The 16,158-nt window shown below is 41.4% G+C and overlaps 1 protein-coding gene across 6 annotated transcripts in view; it reads right to left on the bottom strand.

Annotated features, from left to right (window-relative positions):
- WDFY4 (WDFY family member 4) overlaps positions 1-216 on the bottom strand; it is a 147,037-nt gene extending 146,821 nt beyond the window's left edge. For all 6 annotated transcript variants that reach the window (XR_009819187.1, XM_062001401.1, XM_062001404.1 and 3 more), the window contains exon 1: positions 119-216. The gene's annotated coding sequence lies outside the window, so the exon portion shown is untranslated. The remainder of the gene's footprint in view (positions 1-118) is intronic.
- Positions 217-16,158: the final 15,942 nt, after the last annotated feature.

Raw genomic sequence — 16,158 nt, 5'->3', positions numbered from 1 at the left:
AATCTTTGCTATTTGAAAATGATCCTACCACAACAAACCAATTGCAGACAATACTGCAGTTTACTTCAATATGTAACAGTGTTCCTTTTTTGGTCTCACAAGAAATTTCATGACCTACCTGGGCTCCTAGATTCGGCAACTCCTATTGCAGTCAATAACTACACCCAGAGAAATGAGCATAACTGCTTCAGTTCTAGTAGGCATCTTGGTGTATGCAGCAGCTCCCACTTGGCTCTTTAAACTTTCCACTGTGAATCACCTGATTAGCTGCTGCACTTACTTCCTGAGGAAAGCAGAAGTGAAGAGCAAGTCAACCACACGCTCAGGACCCATCAAGCTCCCAAAGTAACTTAGAACAATTCAGCTTATGCACAAAGCTGGCAAACAATGCATGCTTCTCCCTGGGTTAAGAGTAACTCGGTATTTCTCTCCATATAATTTTCTCAAAGAAGGGAAGGGGCAAGGGGAGGGGAGGTGTTGCTTCAATTTTTGAGATTACCCTGACCAACGTGCAGGACCTTGCATTTGGCCTTGTTGAACTTCATGAGGTTTACATAGGCCCACCTCTTAATGCTGTCATGGTCCCTCTGGATGGCATCCCTTCCCTTCACCAGATCAACCAAGCCGCACAGCTTGGTGTCATCATCAGACTTACTGAGAGTGCACTCAGTCCCACTGTTCATGTCACTGATAAAGGTGTTAAGCAGCAGTAGTCCCAACACCATTCCCTGAGGAGCTCCACTAGGCATTGATCTCCACTTGGACATCAAGACACTGACCACAACTCTTTGAGTGCAATCATCCACTAGTTGCTTTTTTGTTCTACCTAATAACATATATGAAAAGCTTCATGTTTTTTAATGGAGTTGGAGTTCAAACATTTTTACACAGGAAATTCAACTGTTTCCTAAGCTGCTTCTCCCTGACAATGTCACGGTGACCTTGAGAATCGGTGAGATCATGGCCTTACAATGGTTGAAACCTGAGGGGATTTTACTCTAGGTTAAAGTTGTCTGTTTTCTGTGAACATCTATTTAATTCAAATTCCTGAAAAAGCATTCAAGATGAAAACTAACATTCTCTTCCAGCTAAGCTAGGGCACTATGCAGAGGGGAGACTCCTGATGTTTCTGAAGGTAGAAGCAGCAAGTCTTGAAGGGATGGATTTCACTGTTTGATAGGAGTAAGTAACAGTGGTCGCCTACACACTGCAGGGACCTTTCTCAATGCAGCAATGTTTCTGGCACAGAACACTTCCAGAGGATTGTTTATGTCCCTTACTGTGGAAATGTATTTATTGAAAGAAAGATCAACGATAGAGACAAAATCTTGGGTTTAGTTAATCCCTTTACAGATTATACAAGGAATAAAAAAGCTCAGTAGCTTTGCTGCGAACATAAATATACCTTAGAATCTAAGGAAAATACTCTCCTCCAGTTTGTACAAACTTAAGTTGATGTTTTGAACAGCATTAGCTAAACTAAGTATCATTAACAGGGTGTTTTCCAAGCAGATGCAAGGTCACTCTGAGTTACCCACACCCAAGGCAGCTCCAATGAATGTCACATTTGGCCACTTCAGTGAGCCTCACAGACACGTACAGGTCTGGCTGAGCTCAGTGCTGCACCAACATGACTGCAAGGCCTCTGAGCACAGGCCAAGCAAGTTCACACAGCCTGCGAAACACTGTGCCAATGCAGCCACTACTTTTGTCTTAGGCTGTTCACATATTAGCTGATACTTTCCCAGTTGCAATATAGCCAAAACCACATTGGTGAGACGAATGGCAGAAGCGCAGAGACACAGAAGACAATATTAATAGCAATCCAGAGAAAACATCATTGTTTTCCCTTGCCTAACTCAGAAATAAGCCTAAATCTGCTCTATTTTTGCCCTTTTAGTGTAAGTTTAAAACCACAAAACATGTCATTTGCAGCAGACCCACCATGCTCTTTGATCAGAGAGGTTTATTTCCCAGGAGCCTTCCCTATCTAGTGTTGCCCCCTGCACTAGATGCTATCAGAACTAAAGCTGCCACAGTCATTAGATTTCTAACCCACACAGCAGAGGAAGCACCATTTCTCTTTTTCATTCTGCACCAACTGCTCATGGTGCTGAAAGTACAGAGTTTCAACACACCCTCCCACTTAATCTCTGCTTCACTGGAGCAAAACAGCTGTAACCAAATTATCTGTGGTAAAAATAACTTAAGGGGTAAAAACAAGTTAATAGCTAATATAGTAGTAGACAGTGCCACAATGCCTTTTGACAGCTTGGACTATTTATACTAACCCCTTGCACTATGCCTCCACCTACAAAAATTGAGAAAAAAAAAAATCTTCCTTTTTCTCCCCAATCTCGCAGAAAACTAAACGAAAAAAAAGCATGCATCCCACATACTTGCATTTGTATCTATGTGCAAGGCATTTCATTCAAAGGAACTCTCATCTTCATTTAAAGTTCCTAGAAAGGGCACTAATAACCTCCTGGTCCCAGGACCTAACTCTGTCAACACTGACTGGAAACTGCCATCTGATTGATAGGAGCAACACCCTTAAGTAGATCATGCGTGGCTCAGAGGAGATGAGATGTTCTGCTGGAGCCTGACTTACAGTGGGCTTCCAGAGGCAAGGATCAAGAGATAACTACAGTCCATCTGTCTCACAGCATCAAATAACATCCCTTATGTTGATTAAACTTCTCCTTTGTCACTCCAACTTCCACTCACAAGTGGAAAAAGACTTGTTTCATGCCTTTACATTAGTGATACCACCCACATCAAGGTACCTTAGTTATCTTAGTGGTCCAGAATGGCTAGAAGAACAGCATTTCTCCAGCTTGAGGTCAGCAACCTCAGGTTTCTCCAAAAACACAGCTTGCAATATATTTCAGTTACATTGGGTTGACCAAATGGTCTGACTGGTTACAGCAAGAGCAAATGTGTCCTCTAGCAATTGCTATGCAGTTGCTTATGCCTGAAAACCTGGTAGTTCAGCTCAACTGCAAACCCAAATGGGATGGACCTTTGCTGAAGAGCCTATATTTTTCCCTTCAGCAACTTTCTTTCCTTGTAGACATAAGGATTAAAATGCAGCTGATTTTGCTGAGACAATACATTTTTCTGATGCACATTTATAACCTTCAATCTAGACAAAAAGACAGTTAAATGGACTTCCCTTTCAACATTGCAGCATTCAAAAGCTGAGTTAGCTGCACCTTTTTTTCCGCTCTTCACATTTCCTGCTAAAACCTAGCTATCTTCTTTCTTTTTTTCTTGATAAAAATAATGTTGATTAAAAAATGTTCAATGAATCATTTTTCATTTCTTTATATCATAAAGAGAAGTGGCTGTGTTTCATTTTCCTTCCCTCTTTTCCATGGCAGAACAGAAGCTGACAGACCGCAGAGAAAGGCAATGCAGTAATTTAAACCATCTGCTTAACCATCATTTCACTCTTAGTTTTTCTCAGCAAACCTTGAAATCTGCAATGACAGAGGCGTTCAGCTCCTTCAGCAAATCTTCCCAAAGAAACAAAAGCAGCAGGCTACAATGCAAAAAAATCACAGGACTGTGAGTTTGAGCAGCTCACTCCTTTCACTCTGGCACACACACACAGGAGAGGCCTGGGGCAGCAGGGAAGGCCACTTCACCTCTTTGGTTGGATTCTCTGAGGAGAGCACAGCTATGGGGATGTGGGAAGCAAAAACCAGCCATGGTGATGCTGCCAGCCAAGCCCATGCTGGGTCAGTATTTGTATTTGGCTTAGTATTTGGCTAAGGCAGAGAGTATTGATGCATAGCCACCCTATACAGATCATAGGGTAACGTTTATATTTGTACACCTATGCAGATAACTCAGCTTTAGCTTTAAACCAAATGGAGCTCATGCTGATGGTACTGGTAGAGATGTACAGCATATCTGTAAGGCAATGTTTCTCTGCCTATTGCCTATCAGCATCCCTTGGACCTGAGCACTCAGCCTGTATTAGGAGGCCTAGTTACACCACTGACTACTCTGGCACCATGGAAAGTTTGCAGTCTTGGTGCTGGAGTCAAGCTCCTTATGTGTTTCAGGAAAGGCATCCATTTGCTTCCCCAGTGTTTCCACCTGAGCAAGGCCAGGCAGTCTGCAATCTGCCCTGTGTGCCTCCCGGCATCCAGCCTGTACCTTGCTCCCGGTTAAGGTTTGATCAGTAGTAGCAGTGTTACATGATAAGGATAATTTGTGACATGAAATTCTGCCATTTCAGAACATTTAGTTGGAAATTGGAAAAAATTCCCTCTATCAACAAAAACCTGTAAATCAAAACGGGATTTTTTTCCTATGCTTTTGGTGTATAAAAAGAAATGAACCACAGCGTTTCCAATAGCCTGCATCTTAGAGGTCAGGCTGGAGCAGTGCTTTTTCAGCCTTTTCCTATCTGTGCAACCCTGAAATAGTTTCTGATGAACTCCTATATAGCAAGAGTTAAGTCTGCTGCTTGAGAGTTCCCATACCTTTGGTCATCTTTTTTAGCCTCTTTAAAAGTAGTCAGAGAGCAAGGATCACTGGACTATATAATCACAGAAATATCCCAAATAATTTAAAACGATATTTTAGAAAAATTCTGTGCATAAATCAATGCCATCAAAATTATTGCAGAGTTAGTAAAACAATATCAACTTCAACTTTAAAAAAAACCACAAGAAAAAAATAAGTCACAGTTAAAAACCAAATAACAAAAGTAACAAAAGAAAAACGTTCTTGTTTGAAAGTGTCAGGTCCAAACATCTTGATCAAATGAACAGATTTTTTTTTTCAGAACAAAAAAAAAAAGATAGTAAATATGAACTTCCTCTGAGAAGCTGCTATTTTGATTAAATGCCACCTACTGACTAGAAACATGTTGTGCAGGGAAATTTTTAAGGCAGCTTGACTGAACACATGATCTCCACACTGGAGGCATGTTAGTCTAATGAGATTAAGGAGGTTGAAAGGCTAAAGCAAAACATAGTGGCATACCGTTTCTCCCTCCTGTACCTCAGATTAACTTTACTACAGGATAAACAGGAATTCACTGTTTTCATGATTAGTTCAAAAGTTGTCAAATAAAAGGATCATGATACAGAATTTCCTCAGGAAAAAAATCCAAAAGCAAATATTATAAAACAGACAGGTAGACTTTAACATATAGCACTTAACAGCAGATCCCACTCTCAGACACAGCCTCAGACAAAAGCACAAGATACTGACCAAGGGCTATTTTATTGGAGGATTTCCTCATCTCACTCTTTTTGCAGAAGAAATACCAAAGCCTCTGCATACAACATCACTTTCTTAAGTCTCAAAAATTGGTCCTAGTTCCACTCTTTGTTCTCTACAAGGATCTTGCTTAGCTTACACAGCCTACAGAAACTTCCATCATCATCACCGAAGAAATAGGGAGCCTGAAGTTCAGGCTAAAAATATTAAGGAAAATCCTTGCAACACAAGTATAAAAGCAAACGTTTTTCTCTCTCTGATGTAACCTCTGCTAACTCTGATTATTTTCCCTTTTGCAGCTCCCAAGTCTATCTGTAAATTCATGCTCATGTCACTTTGCCCTCTTATAAGCTGCTCTACAGGAGAGTCTCTGTATGCATCCAGAAAGGCTGCTTTGGCACAGTGATAACTACTCAGGTGCCTCCAAATAGCTGATGAGCATGCTTAACGAGCTGTCATACCCTATTCTTGGACAGGCCTGGCTTTTCTGCAAGTACTGTTCTAGCTCTCTAAACTAGACTCAAGTGTCCTTGCCTCTCTTTAATTTCTTATTTACAAAACTAATACTGCAATTACATTTTTGTTGCTAGCTTTGACTATATCATACAAAATTCTGAGCAGAAGGAACACCGACAAACTAGTCAAAGCAGTAGTTTTTCTACCTGCTATGCTCTGGTTTTAAAAAATCTTGAAGCTGAGTAGCTTCCCTGAGGACTGGTTTCATTTTTTCTTAGGAAAGTACTGCTTTTAGGGTGTTCAGAAGACTCTGTACTAGCTGGTAAATAAGAGCAATCTGCTTAAACTCTATTTAATTTATAGTCAGTTTCTGTCTTAGTGTTTTTTGTGTTAGGAAATTGACCTATAAGGATACACAAAATTGCTGCTGCTGTTCAATGGAGAGGTAATATAGATATAAAGTTAACCCTTAGGGCTAAAGACAAAGAAATACTTTGTTAAAGAAGCAAAGTAGAGGAACAAGAACCTAGTTATTGGCTGCATGACCATTTGCAAGCAGAACTTGAAAGCACAGTTTCACATTTGAAGTGGAGGCTGCTACCACATGGAGTAAAGGAGGAACTGGTAAAAGAACGCAGTAGTTACCTTGAGGAGAGGCACACCACAAGAGGGAAGTGCAACAGGCTGCACAGCAGCTCAGTGTCAGATAGGAGCCCTTTTGGTGTAATACCTTTCCAGGGCTGGAGAGCAGTGGCTCAGAGATGACCAACTGGCAAATACCTTCTGCAGGGCTACAGGTTATGACGCCACTTCAGACACAAGGTCTCCAGGGCTGTCTCTGCCTGCAAGAACCGCCTTTCTATAAGCAGTGAAATATGAATGACAGGCTTCATATGGAGGCCTAAGAAGGCTTAATCAATAGTAAGAGTTGTTAAGCTGTCAAAAAAGCGACTGTAGTCATGAGGTAAAACTTTAAAAACTGTTTTGTATCTTTGTACATCAGCCACTACACAATACTAAGAGAATGGGCAGATGTCTGTAACTTGAAGGAGGCAGAAGTCTGTCCTGTAAAAGTCTGGGTCCAACATACATTCACAAGGTAATGTGAACAGCTTGTCCCCTTCATGCCAACTACATAACAACAAACTAGTACCCGAACTTCTGTCTGTACCATTGACAGAGTTACCAGGGGGGAAAAAAAAAGTCAAAGTCCCAAGGCTTGTGTTTTATTCTGCACAACTGGAGGAGTCACAAAGAGATAGGACCCATCTTAAAAACTGTTCTAAATGCACAGACATATGTATGTCTAAATGCTTAACGCAGACATGCCAGGCTATAGCAGTATTTTTATTTAAGTTCTTATATTTTTTAATTTCCCTTAAACATTTCTTTTTTCTCTCAAATGAGATGAGAATAAAGATGAAAATTTAAACAGCTTGCCTTTGCCCAATACAGGCAGAGAAATATTCAGAGCTCTTTCTTTCCCAAGCACCTATTTTTTTTCCATGCAGACCATAAATATAAAACTATCTCTTACAGCCTTTTAGCCTCTGCCTGAATTCCAGATATTACCTGGTTTGTGTGTCTCAGCATTAACATGAGCAGTTTTAATTCTGAGCATCTTTTGTGTAGGCACCTTCCTCTCCAAGCGTCACCAGGTGGCAGTACAAGAGAAGGACTGTCAAAGTCTGCTCTTAAGTGCAGAAATCATGTACAGCTGCAGACACTCAGTTAATTGTCATGTTATAATTGCAGCTTCCATGTATTTCTTCACTCCATCTTAAATAATGAGACAGGAGAGTATCATAGTACCAAATATAACGACTTACTTTCCTGTTTGTCTATTATCAACAATTTGAGCATTTGTAGGATTATATTTTCATACCCCACGAGTCTCAGGAATAGACAGGTTTCATATAGGCTCCAGCAAAGAAAACATTTAGAGAACAGTGTCAGCATTATAAAGGTGTCAGCATGTAACAAAGTAGATAAAAAATATGAATCAAGAAAGGACCTTTAGGGGAAGAAATTACTTGTAAATCAGGTCAGCTTTAGCAAAGGAGAAAAAAAAGTGGGGCTATTTAAAAGAGGGTTTTTTCAGTACTTTCAAAATTGAACTAGTTAATGTTTTGTTTTGAAAAGGCATTTTCCATCTAAACATTTAACAAAAGCATTAGTAAGGCTAAATGAAGCATAACATAAACTAGAATATCCTGAGACAAATATCATTTGTGGGGGGACATTACTTTTTAGAGTGTTACTTGTTTGTCAACAAACAAAAAAATCCAATTTGTAGAACTTTAATGAACAGTTCAGTTCTGTCTCTGTATAACCAGTAATACAGAGCTTTTCAGTAGGGTTTTTTTTCCCAACCTGTAAATTCCCTGCAGGAACACAAGCTTAGGAGCTCTCTTGTTAAGGGTTTAGAACTGTGGGGGTTTTTTGGTGCTACAAATTTATCATTTTCAAATAAAGTATCTCTATGCATACTCATTACATTGCAGCTGTTATGAGTGGACAAGCTCCATGGGAGATTGTATCTGAGAAGATGTAGTCCAAATAAGTCTGTTCCACATATTAATATGGGGATAGGGAAAGGGAAGAAGTAATTTTCATCCTCCAGGAAACAGTTATCATTGTAACTGAGATGATGATTACCAAAATTGAGACCACTTTCATTAGGATTGTATCTGCTCTAAACTGAATGCTGATTTTAAAAGGCTACGATCCATGGAAATGTTTATTTAAGAAACAAAAATGCTATTCTCATTTTTGTGACATTTTGATCCAAAAACATTTACAAGAAGAAATTTTCAGGTTTATTTTTTGTTTCAAAAGTAAATTTACTTGTTTTAAACCCGTTTTGAAGTCTGGAAACAGCAACATTAAGAACTGACTGATATACTCAGGGCCACATTGTCAGCCAGGGGAAGAACCACAGATATTACCTAGGCCTCCAAAACCCAAATCCAGAAGTCATTCATTATTACAACTCTATTATTTTCTCCCTCTGCTTAAAGTTATTTGAAATAGAAGAAAAATGGGACAGCGTTAAAATAACAACACCTTTGAAATTTTTAGCTCCCTTCTTTTTTCACCTTGCTTACAGTTTCTACCCTAGATTTATTTTGAATCAGATTTGCCTAAATGACTGTATTTTTCCTTGAGACAGCAGGACAAGATATGTTCCTGAGGATGCCAGCCTCAGTACCCAGTGTGTAAAATATGCATGCACTGCTCTTTGATTCCCCCCACTAAAAGAGAAAAAATCCAAAACCATTCTGCAGAGATAGCATTTAAGCTTTAAATAATGCATTTCTGTATCTCCTCTCAGAGTCAAGGACCTCATTTCTTCTAGGCCATAGATGACAGGTAGGATAAGCAATTGCCCAGGTTACTGTGTTTTAATGCAGCGGATTCATGAGGTCTTGCAGCTCTTGACTAAAGGGTAGATCATTGGCACTGTTCTTCAAGGTGGAGGGAAGGTATGAGGGTTTGGAGGAATGGATGAACAGGGGAAAAATCAGTAATCTCTCCAAGCTTTCACATACTGATGTCCCAGGAATGTCAGAGAAACTAAGATAAATTTTATTGGGAGATTTGAGTGAGAGCAGACTGACGTCAAGATACGGCTGGAAGCATAACTGCGTAGACATTACAATTAGAATCAGAGACCTGGGCTGGACAGCACAGTTAACTAGAACTTGGTCGTGTAGCTTCATTTAAAGCTTGAGGCTTGATGCTTTGCTTGCATAATGCAAAATCCAAACAATGTGAACTACTCCAATAAATTCTGATCCAGCAGGCCAGTTAAGCATGTATTTTGATGTGAAGCATGTGAGGAATCTCTCATGGTTTAAATTAAGCCTTTAAATGCTTTTCTGTATCAGAATCGGGAAATCAAGTTCAGGAAAAATCAGAATTGATTTCAGGCAGAATTTCTGAGAGAAGAATCATCCATTTGAAAGAGACAAGAATGAAGGGAACATCTGCAAATTTCACTGGTTTGACAGGTGTGATTGCAGTAGTGGCTGTTAGGCCTGTAATGATCTGAAGGTCATTACAGGCAAGGCAGGGGTTGGAGAGACAAGTTTTTTTGTTAGACCAACAGATACAGTGGCAGAAAACAGACTTTCAGTCACAAAAATGTTGGACAGAAGGGACCTCTGGAAGTTACTTAAGCCAGCTTTCTATTTTTGAGCAGAGCTAGCACCAAAACTAGGCTAAACTAACAATCTTGCAAACCTCTGAAGGCTGAGGTTTTACCTGCACTGCATCTACCCCAGTTCTGTGCCAGTCTCCTAGTGAGAAAGCTTTTCATAGGCTCAAATCTGAGTTTCTAAAATGAAACCCAGGACATTGCTTTTTTGTTTCAGCAGCTGCTACTATCAAGAAGTGTTTGGTTTCATAGTCCTTGAAACTGTTCTTTAAGTATTTGTGGGTTGCTATTAAGTCCCCCATTAGCCTCTTTGCCAGATTAAGCAAGTCTGTCTCCCTCAGCCATTCCTTGTAGGTGATACGCCTTAGTCCTCAACCATCTGAGTAGCCCTTTATTCAGATTTTTAGCCAAGGAAAATCTTGCAACAATTTATTTGTATTTACTTTAACTATGTTACTCAGTATTTATCTGGCTATGAGAAACAAGTTTCAGTGTCATTGCCATTTTATTTCATAGAAAATATCTATTTGATCTTGCGTGGAGCAGAAACAAATAATTCAAAGTCTCTGATCTGCCCTGGGGTGCCTCCAGTAGATATTGCACAGGTTAAAAGATATCTGTTTGCCTTATTAATAATGCTGTTACCTAGGCATAATTTTAAGATAGACACTGGTTGCCCAGTGTCTTGTGTCCATTCTATATGTAATTTATCTCCTTACTCTGTGAAAAGCAAATGAGTTGCAATACTTGGAACCACCTTATCTCAGCACCCCTGAAAAGCCCAAGATGCCAGTAGGCTTATAAATGTTTTTAATTTTCAGACAAACCTGAATAAATTGCTCCATTTCTTACCTCTTGGTCTTAGATAATTCCCAAACTAAAGTTTTTCCTGAACTAGTAATTTTTCTCAAAAGTACCTTTGAGATTCCTGCTGTAGAACATCTTCAACAGCCTTTGCCATCCTGCATCATCAGCTCACCTAATACTAGACAGATGATCTAAAAAAGAAAACAAGGGAATTCTCTTCTCATGGTATGAGTATTTCTTGCTATATCTCCCAAGATTGCCAATAAAACCACTGGTTACTGGCAGCTGAAAAAATAGTGACCTTTTTCACCGGGAAAACCAGACAGCATCAGCAAGAGGTTTGAACCAGATCACTCAGATCACCAGATCACTTAGCCTGGAAACAAAGGTCATATCAAACTGAAATTCCTTCTGCTCACTACACACTTGAAAGTTGTCAATTTATGTCCAATCTTCTTCATCATAATTCCCACAGTTCCTGTACACGTAATTATCCTATCTTGCCTTGCAAAGGCAATGCTGCTGCTCTTATTGATCTCAAAATGCATACCATGGTCCTTGTTTCTTTGGGCAACTCCATTTTGTACCATATGAGAACAGATTGTAATCAAAGATGCAATCTAAATCAACTGGATCTGATTCTCAGTGGTGCCAGAGTCTAGGGTGATTTGAACTTGGGCTTTGGTCCAGGTGCATCTTGCTGATGAGTAAAAGCAAATATATCAATCAGCTAGTTACAACAAGTCCTTGTCCTGCATATGGAAGCAGAAGATGAGGAGGAGGAAAAAAGGATATGCTGTATAATAATTAGTAGGTGATAGCATGCTGTGTGTGCAGCCTGGTGAAACAGAAATCCGTTCAATGCCCCCCACATAGATTCAGCAACTTCACTGGCCCACGCACTTTTCCATCTCAAGCACACATCATGTTTCATAGCCTCCAGCCTTCAGCCTTGGCGCCAACAGATGAATCATATCTTCTGTGAGTGTCCCTGCTACAGTAACTTATTATCATCCTCTGCATTTATATAGCACTTGCCAATCCCAGGTCTCAAAACACTATATGTTGGCGGATGGGATGTGGAACTGAGTATCTTCTTTATAGCCAGAAGAAATAAGCTGGCATTAAGGGTGGAGGCTGTGCCTCCCCACTCATAAATTTTCTAGTCCCTAGGCCACATCACTTTCCTTCCTTATGTGTGCTTTGCAATCAATGGTAAACATCTGTGATATACAGAAGAGTTTTTCCACATTCCAAACAAACAGCAGGTAACTAATAAGGACATTTATTTTTTAGATTCACATAAGAGACAGATAGTAGATAGATAGCTTCTCTAGTACTTGGTTAGTCAGCAAATTCTGTTCTTTAGCCTAGTAGAGGGTTAGTGCTCTATGATAGACTGTCATTCTGGATTTGGACAAGCAGAGAGATATAACTATAAAAGCAGCGGTTTCCAATATCTGATATACACTTTAATATTGATATCACAGGACATAATGTCCCTCTTGCCTCAGAGCAGTCAGTCATAGAAGTCTTACTGCCTACAGCCCAGTAGCTTCCTAAGCCTCTCTGAGAAGGCTGATAAATTGGACCACCTTTAACTGAGGTTTGGAATGTGATGACAAACAATAGCCATTTGCTCTGCCCCCTAAGGGAAAGGGAGGAAGAGTATGGTGCAGTAGGACGTAGTCCCCACAGCACCTGAGTGAGGTAAGCAGGAAAGACTTAGAAGTGATGGTTGGACTCAATCAAGAGTCCAGATCATCAAACACATTAATGATGATGAAGAAGGTACAGGGTCAAGCCAGGAAAACCACACATAATTCAGTGAGAATTAGTCTGAGTGAAGGTTACTGCCACAATCCTGCAATCGCTAGGTAGTTCCACAGTAACAAAGCAGGTAGAAGGTCAAGGTGAGCAAATAGTCCATAGATCACAGTTTAGACCTATACATCAGTATAGCTGAGCTGGAAATCAGCTATCCTTAAGACAGCACAGGCTGGAAGTGAAGCCTGGGCTTACATGAAGCTCCTGACCGTATGGGCAGAGAGTGTGGGTGGTGGCTGGGTGAGGCTGGTCAGGGCTGCTAAGGTTGTTTGTGCACTTCAGGGTCACAACACAGGTTTCTGTAGTCTTTCTAGAATATGCTTAGGTGTAAGATCAACTCTATTGCTTGCTGTGACTTCACTGAAACTCCTTCCACACCTCTGTGCAAAAATTTGTTATGGTATCATAACCAAAGGCTTCAATAGTAAGGACACAGATGAATTGTGTTCTGAAGCAGCAGGGTGGCATTATTCAGAATTGCTGCTGCAATTCTGTACTCTCAACCTGGGGAACATGCTCAGATGACTTTTTTGGCATTTCTGTCTAAATTCTATAATCAGTGTATTTTTAAACTCTTTTTAAGGATACTTTTGCTAGGTGAAAGGAGAGAACTGGTGTCACATAACTATCTCCATTTGTCTCAGTTCTACCACCCCTGTACTTAGAAGCTTTTATTTAGCAATGAAATATGGTGCTACTGTATCTCTAGTTAGGCTGGGCTGAACCAGTATCCCTTTTTTTCTATTACATGATTGCATAATCAGGGAGAGATCTCATGCAGATACAGTTAAAAATATACTTTCAGATTTTTCCTTTTATTCTTCACATCTTTAGAACCCTCTAGGTAAAATTACTGCAATGAAATAACTGTCCCTAGATGAACTGCCAGATGAACTTCAGTATACTTAAATTATGTCCTCTTCAGATTACTGTCCTTCACAGGCAATTAAAGTCATCAATAATGTTGCCATGTGGAAGTAGCCTCTGATGTAGATAGATGTAGGGAGAATAAGCTAAGTCAGCCATTACTCTATCTTTTTTCTCTCCTGCATCACCACAGACTACCCTGAGCTCTGTTACCTTTTACAGAGGGGCTTTTTATATAGAAGGGTATATGTTCAAAATGCCACTTGCCTCGTTTGTGAGTTGAAGGGGCAGCTGGCAGTGGTGTGGGAATGATGCAGATGAAAAGCTGAATTGGGCTACAGATAACATGCATTCCCAGTCCTGTTCTACAGGCAGGACCGCTGTGGGATAGGGTTCTGTGGAGTTGGTGTGGCTGAAGAGCACATACTCAGAGAAACCAGCTATGGGATGGAAAGGGGCTGTGAAACTCACAGGAGACTGATGGCAAGTTATCATGGTTTAGGCCCATCCAGAGACCCAGAGTCTCCAGCTCTTACCCCCTCTGTCATGGGGTCTCTATTTCTCATTGCGGGCTGCAGGGATGTCTCTGGTCCAGCATCACTTCTACTATCTTTGCCTGACTGTGAGGTCTTTGTGGTCACCCCCATCTTGCCTTTCCCTTCCACCTTCCTCTACGCACTTCAAATTCCCATCCTTAAATAATGATTGCAGAGGTGCTTGACTGGCCCAGCTGGGCCGGAGGTGGATACAAACCTCAGAGACAGGGGAAAGTCTTTACTAGGCCTGCACTGCAGCCCACCCAGCCCCCATTACCAAGCAAAAGTGAATCCTTGCAAACCCATGACACAAACACAAACCCCTGAGATGTGTTGTCCTACTTGTCTTGCTCAGTCTACCTAGTTCAGTACCAAACGTTAGGGGTTTAAGCTGGCAAAAAAAAAGCAAGAAGGAAATTTCCAACTTTTAAAACATTGTTTAAATTATATTTATCTTTTGAAAATTGTTTTAATAAAGGCTGAAAATGTTTATCTCAAAGCAAACATTTCAAACAGGATCAAACTGAATATTTCTATTTACACTCAGTATTTTTTTATTTTAAAAAAAGCCTCCAAAGTTAGTTATTTTCTTTATTTAACAACCCACCCCCACACACACATTTAAGCATTTAGTGATGAACTTGGCTGTTATTTGTTTGAGTATTTTCATTTTACCTGCGAACATGATACTTATTTATACAGGTCCCTATATGATGTCTTTTCCCAGAGGGGAAGTCAAATTTTCATGGGAAGTGACTTAACAGGATGAAGTATTCCATGAGGTTAAAAGCTTAGTTAACTTAGTTCTCTCTTGTCATGTTTTACTGCACACACTTTTTGGCTTCCTACTCAAACTGCAAAATGATGTGTATAAACAGCATCAAAGCAAAGAATGTTAAAAACATGGGGAGAAATAATTTTGTTAAATGGTTGGTAGGAACGATTTTTTGATCCAGGGATTAAGGTTGGGCAGAAAGGCAGAAGCATAAATTCCCTCTGCCAATGCTTTTGCTGGTTACCCACAGACTTGGGACACTTACTAAGCATGTTGGCTAAGGAATCACCAGTTAGCTACTCTTCCCTGTGCTGAAGCCCAGATAATACTGATGATGACTGGAGAGATGATGGCAGGAGCCTCTATCCAGAACAGAAACAACAGTTTAGATCCCACTTCTAGCCTCATTTATGAGTGGCCACCATGAACTCAAAGATTTCTAATCACTTCTACGAAGCTGGTTCCACCATCAGCTAAAGCAGCTGAAGTGCAGCCTCTGTAAAGGGCCAGAGAAGCTCTTCTACTACTGGAGACATAATCTGATGGCCATTACTCGGTATCCTAGATATGATGGAGTAAGGAGCAAGGAGTATAAATAAAAACGATGTGTGCTCAAATGGAGAGATGGCATTGCCCTGTGCCCATCCCGCCAGGCTGTTAATGCAGGCAAGTGAATTTTCTTCCTTCCTTGCAAACAGCAGTGAGTCGTTTCTCTCTCAGCATCCCGGCTCCCACCGGAATAACTCCACGGGAGGGATACAGCGCTCAGCAGGCAGCCCAACATGCCGCTGCCCTCTGGAGCATAGCACTTGGTATTTCTTCTAATGCACAACCTTACCAGATACGCAAGCTTCTCGGCGTGTGCTTTGTGCCCTTTTTTTCCTTACCCCGGCTCGGGCATGGAGAATTTCGGCTCCCGATCTGATCCTTGTCGAGTCAATGCGTCTGTTGCGCGACCGGAGGAAGATGCAGAGGGGGAGTACGGGATCAGCGCTGCTCCCTGAAAAGGGCATATTAGTAACACTGATGCACGGTCAATTAGCGGAAGGAGCCAGGGCCAGCCCTCTTTCTGCGTGCTAGTGATTTATCGACAGTAATTACTGAGGCACTTAATACCTAGTTTGGGTGGGAATTAATTGAAGGCCGGATAAATAATGCATTAATCTAGCCCCACGTGCAGCATCGCCCCCGAGCCAGCGCTGGAAGCGGCGAGCGCTGCCGTTTGGGCGGAGAGCGGCGGTGCGCGGGGCGGCGGCCGCGGCCGGGCGCTGAGGCTGGCGGCAGCGGCGCGCTGCGCCGGGAGCATGCTGAGCCCCAGGATCAGGCAGGCCAGGAGAGGTGAGTGTGCCCTGCCGTGCGCCTCGCGTCGTGGGGAGGGAGCCCGTCTGCCGGCACTAGGAAACTTCCCGGCGGAGAGCCTCCAGCGCTGCCCGCGCAGTCCCGTCCCCCCTCGGGAGCTGCAGCGACCGCTTCCCGGCAGAGACAAGCTC

The sequence above is a fragment of the Colius striatus genome, chromosome 8 (genome assembly GCF_028858725.1).
Source record: "Colius striatus isolate bColStr4 chromosome 8, bColStr4.1.hap1, whole genome shotgun sequence".
NCBI lineage: Eukaryota > Metazoa > Chordata > Aves > Coliiformes > Coliidae > Colius > Colius striatus.
The sequence above is the reverse complement of the archived record's forward strand: the minus strand, read 5'-3'. Positions and strand labels throughout refer to the sequence as shown.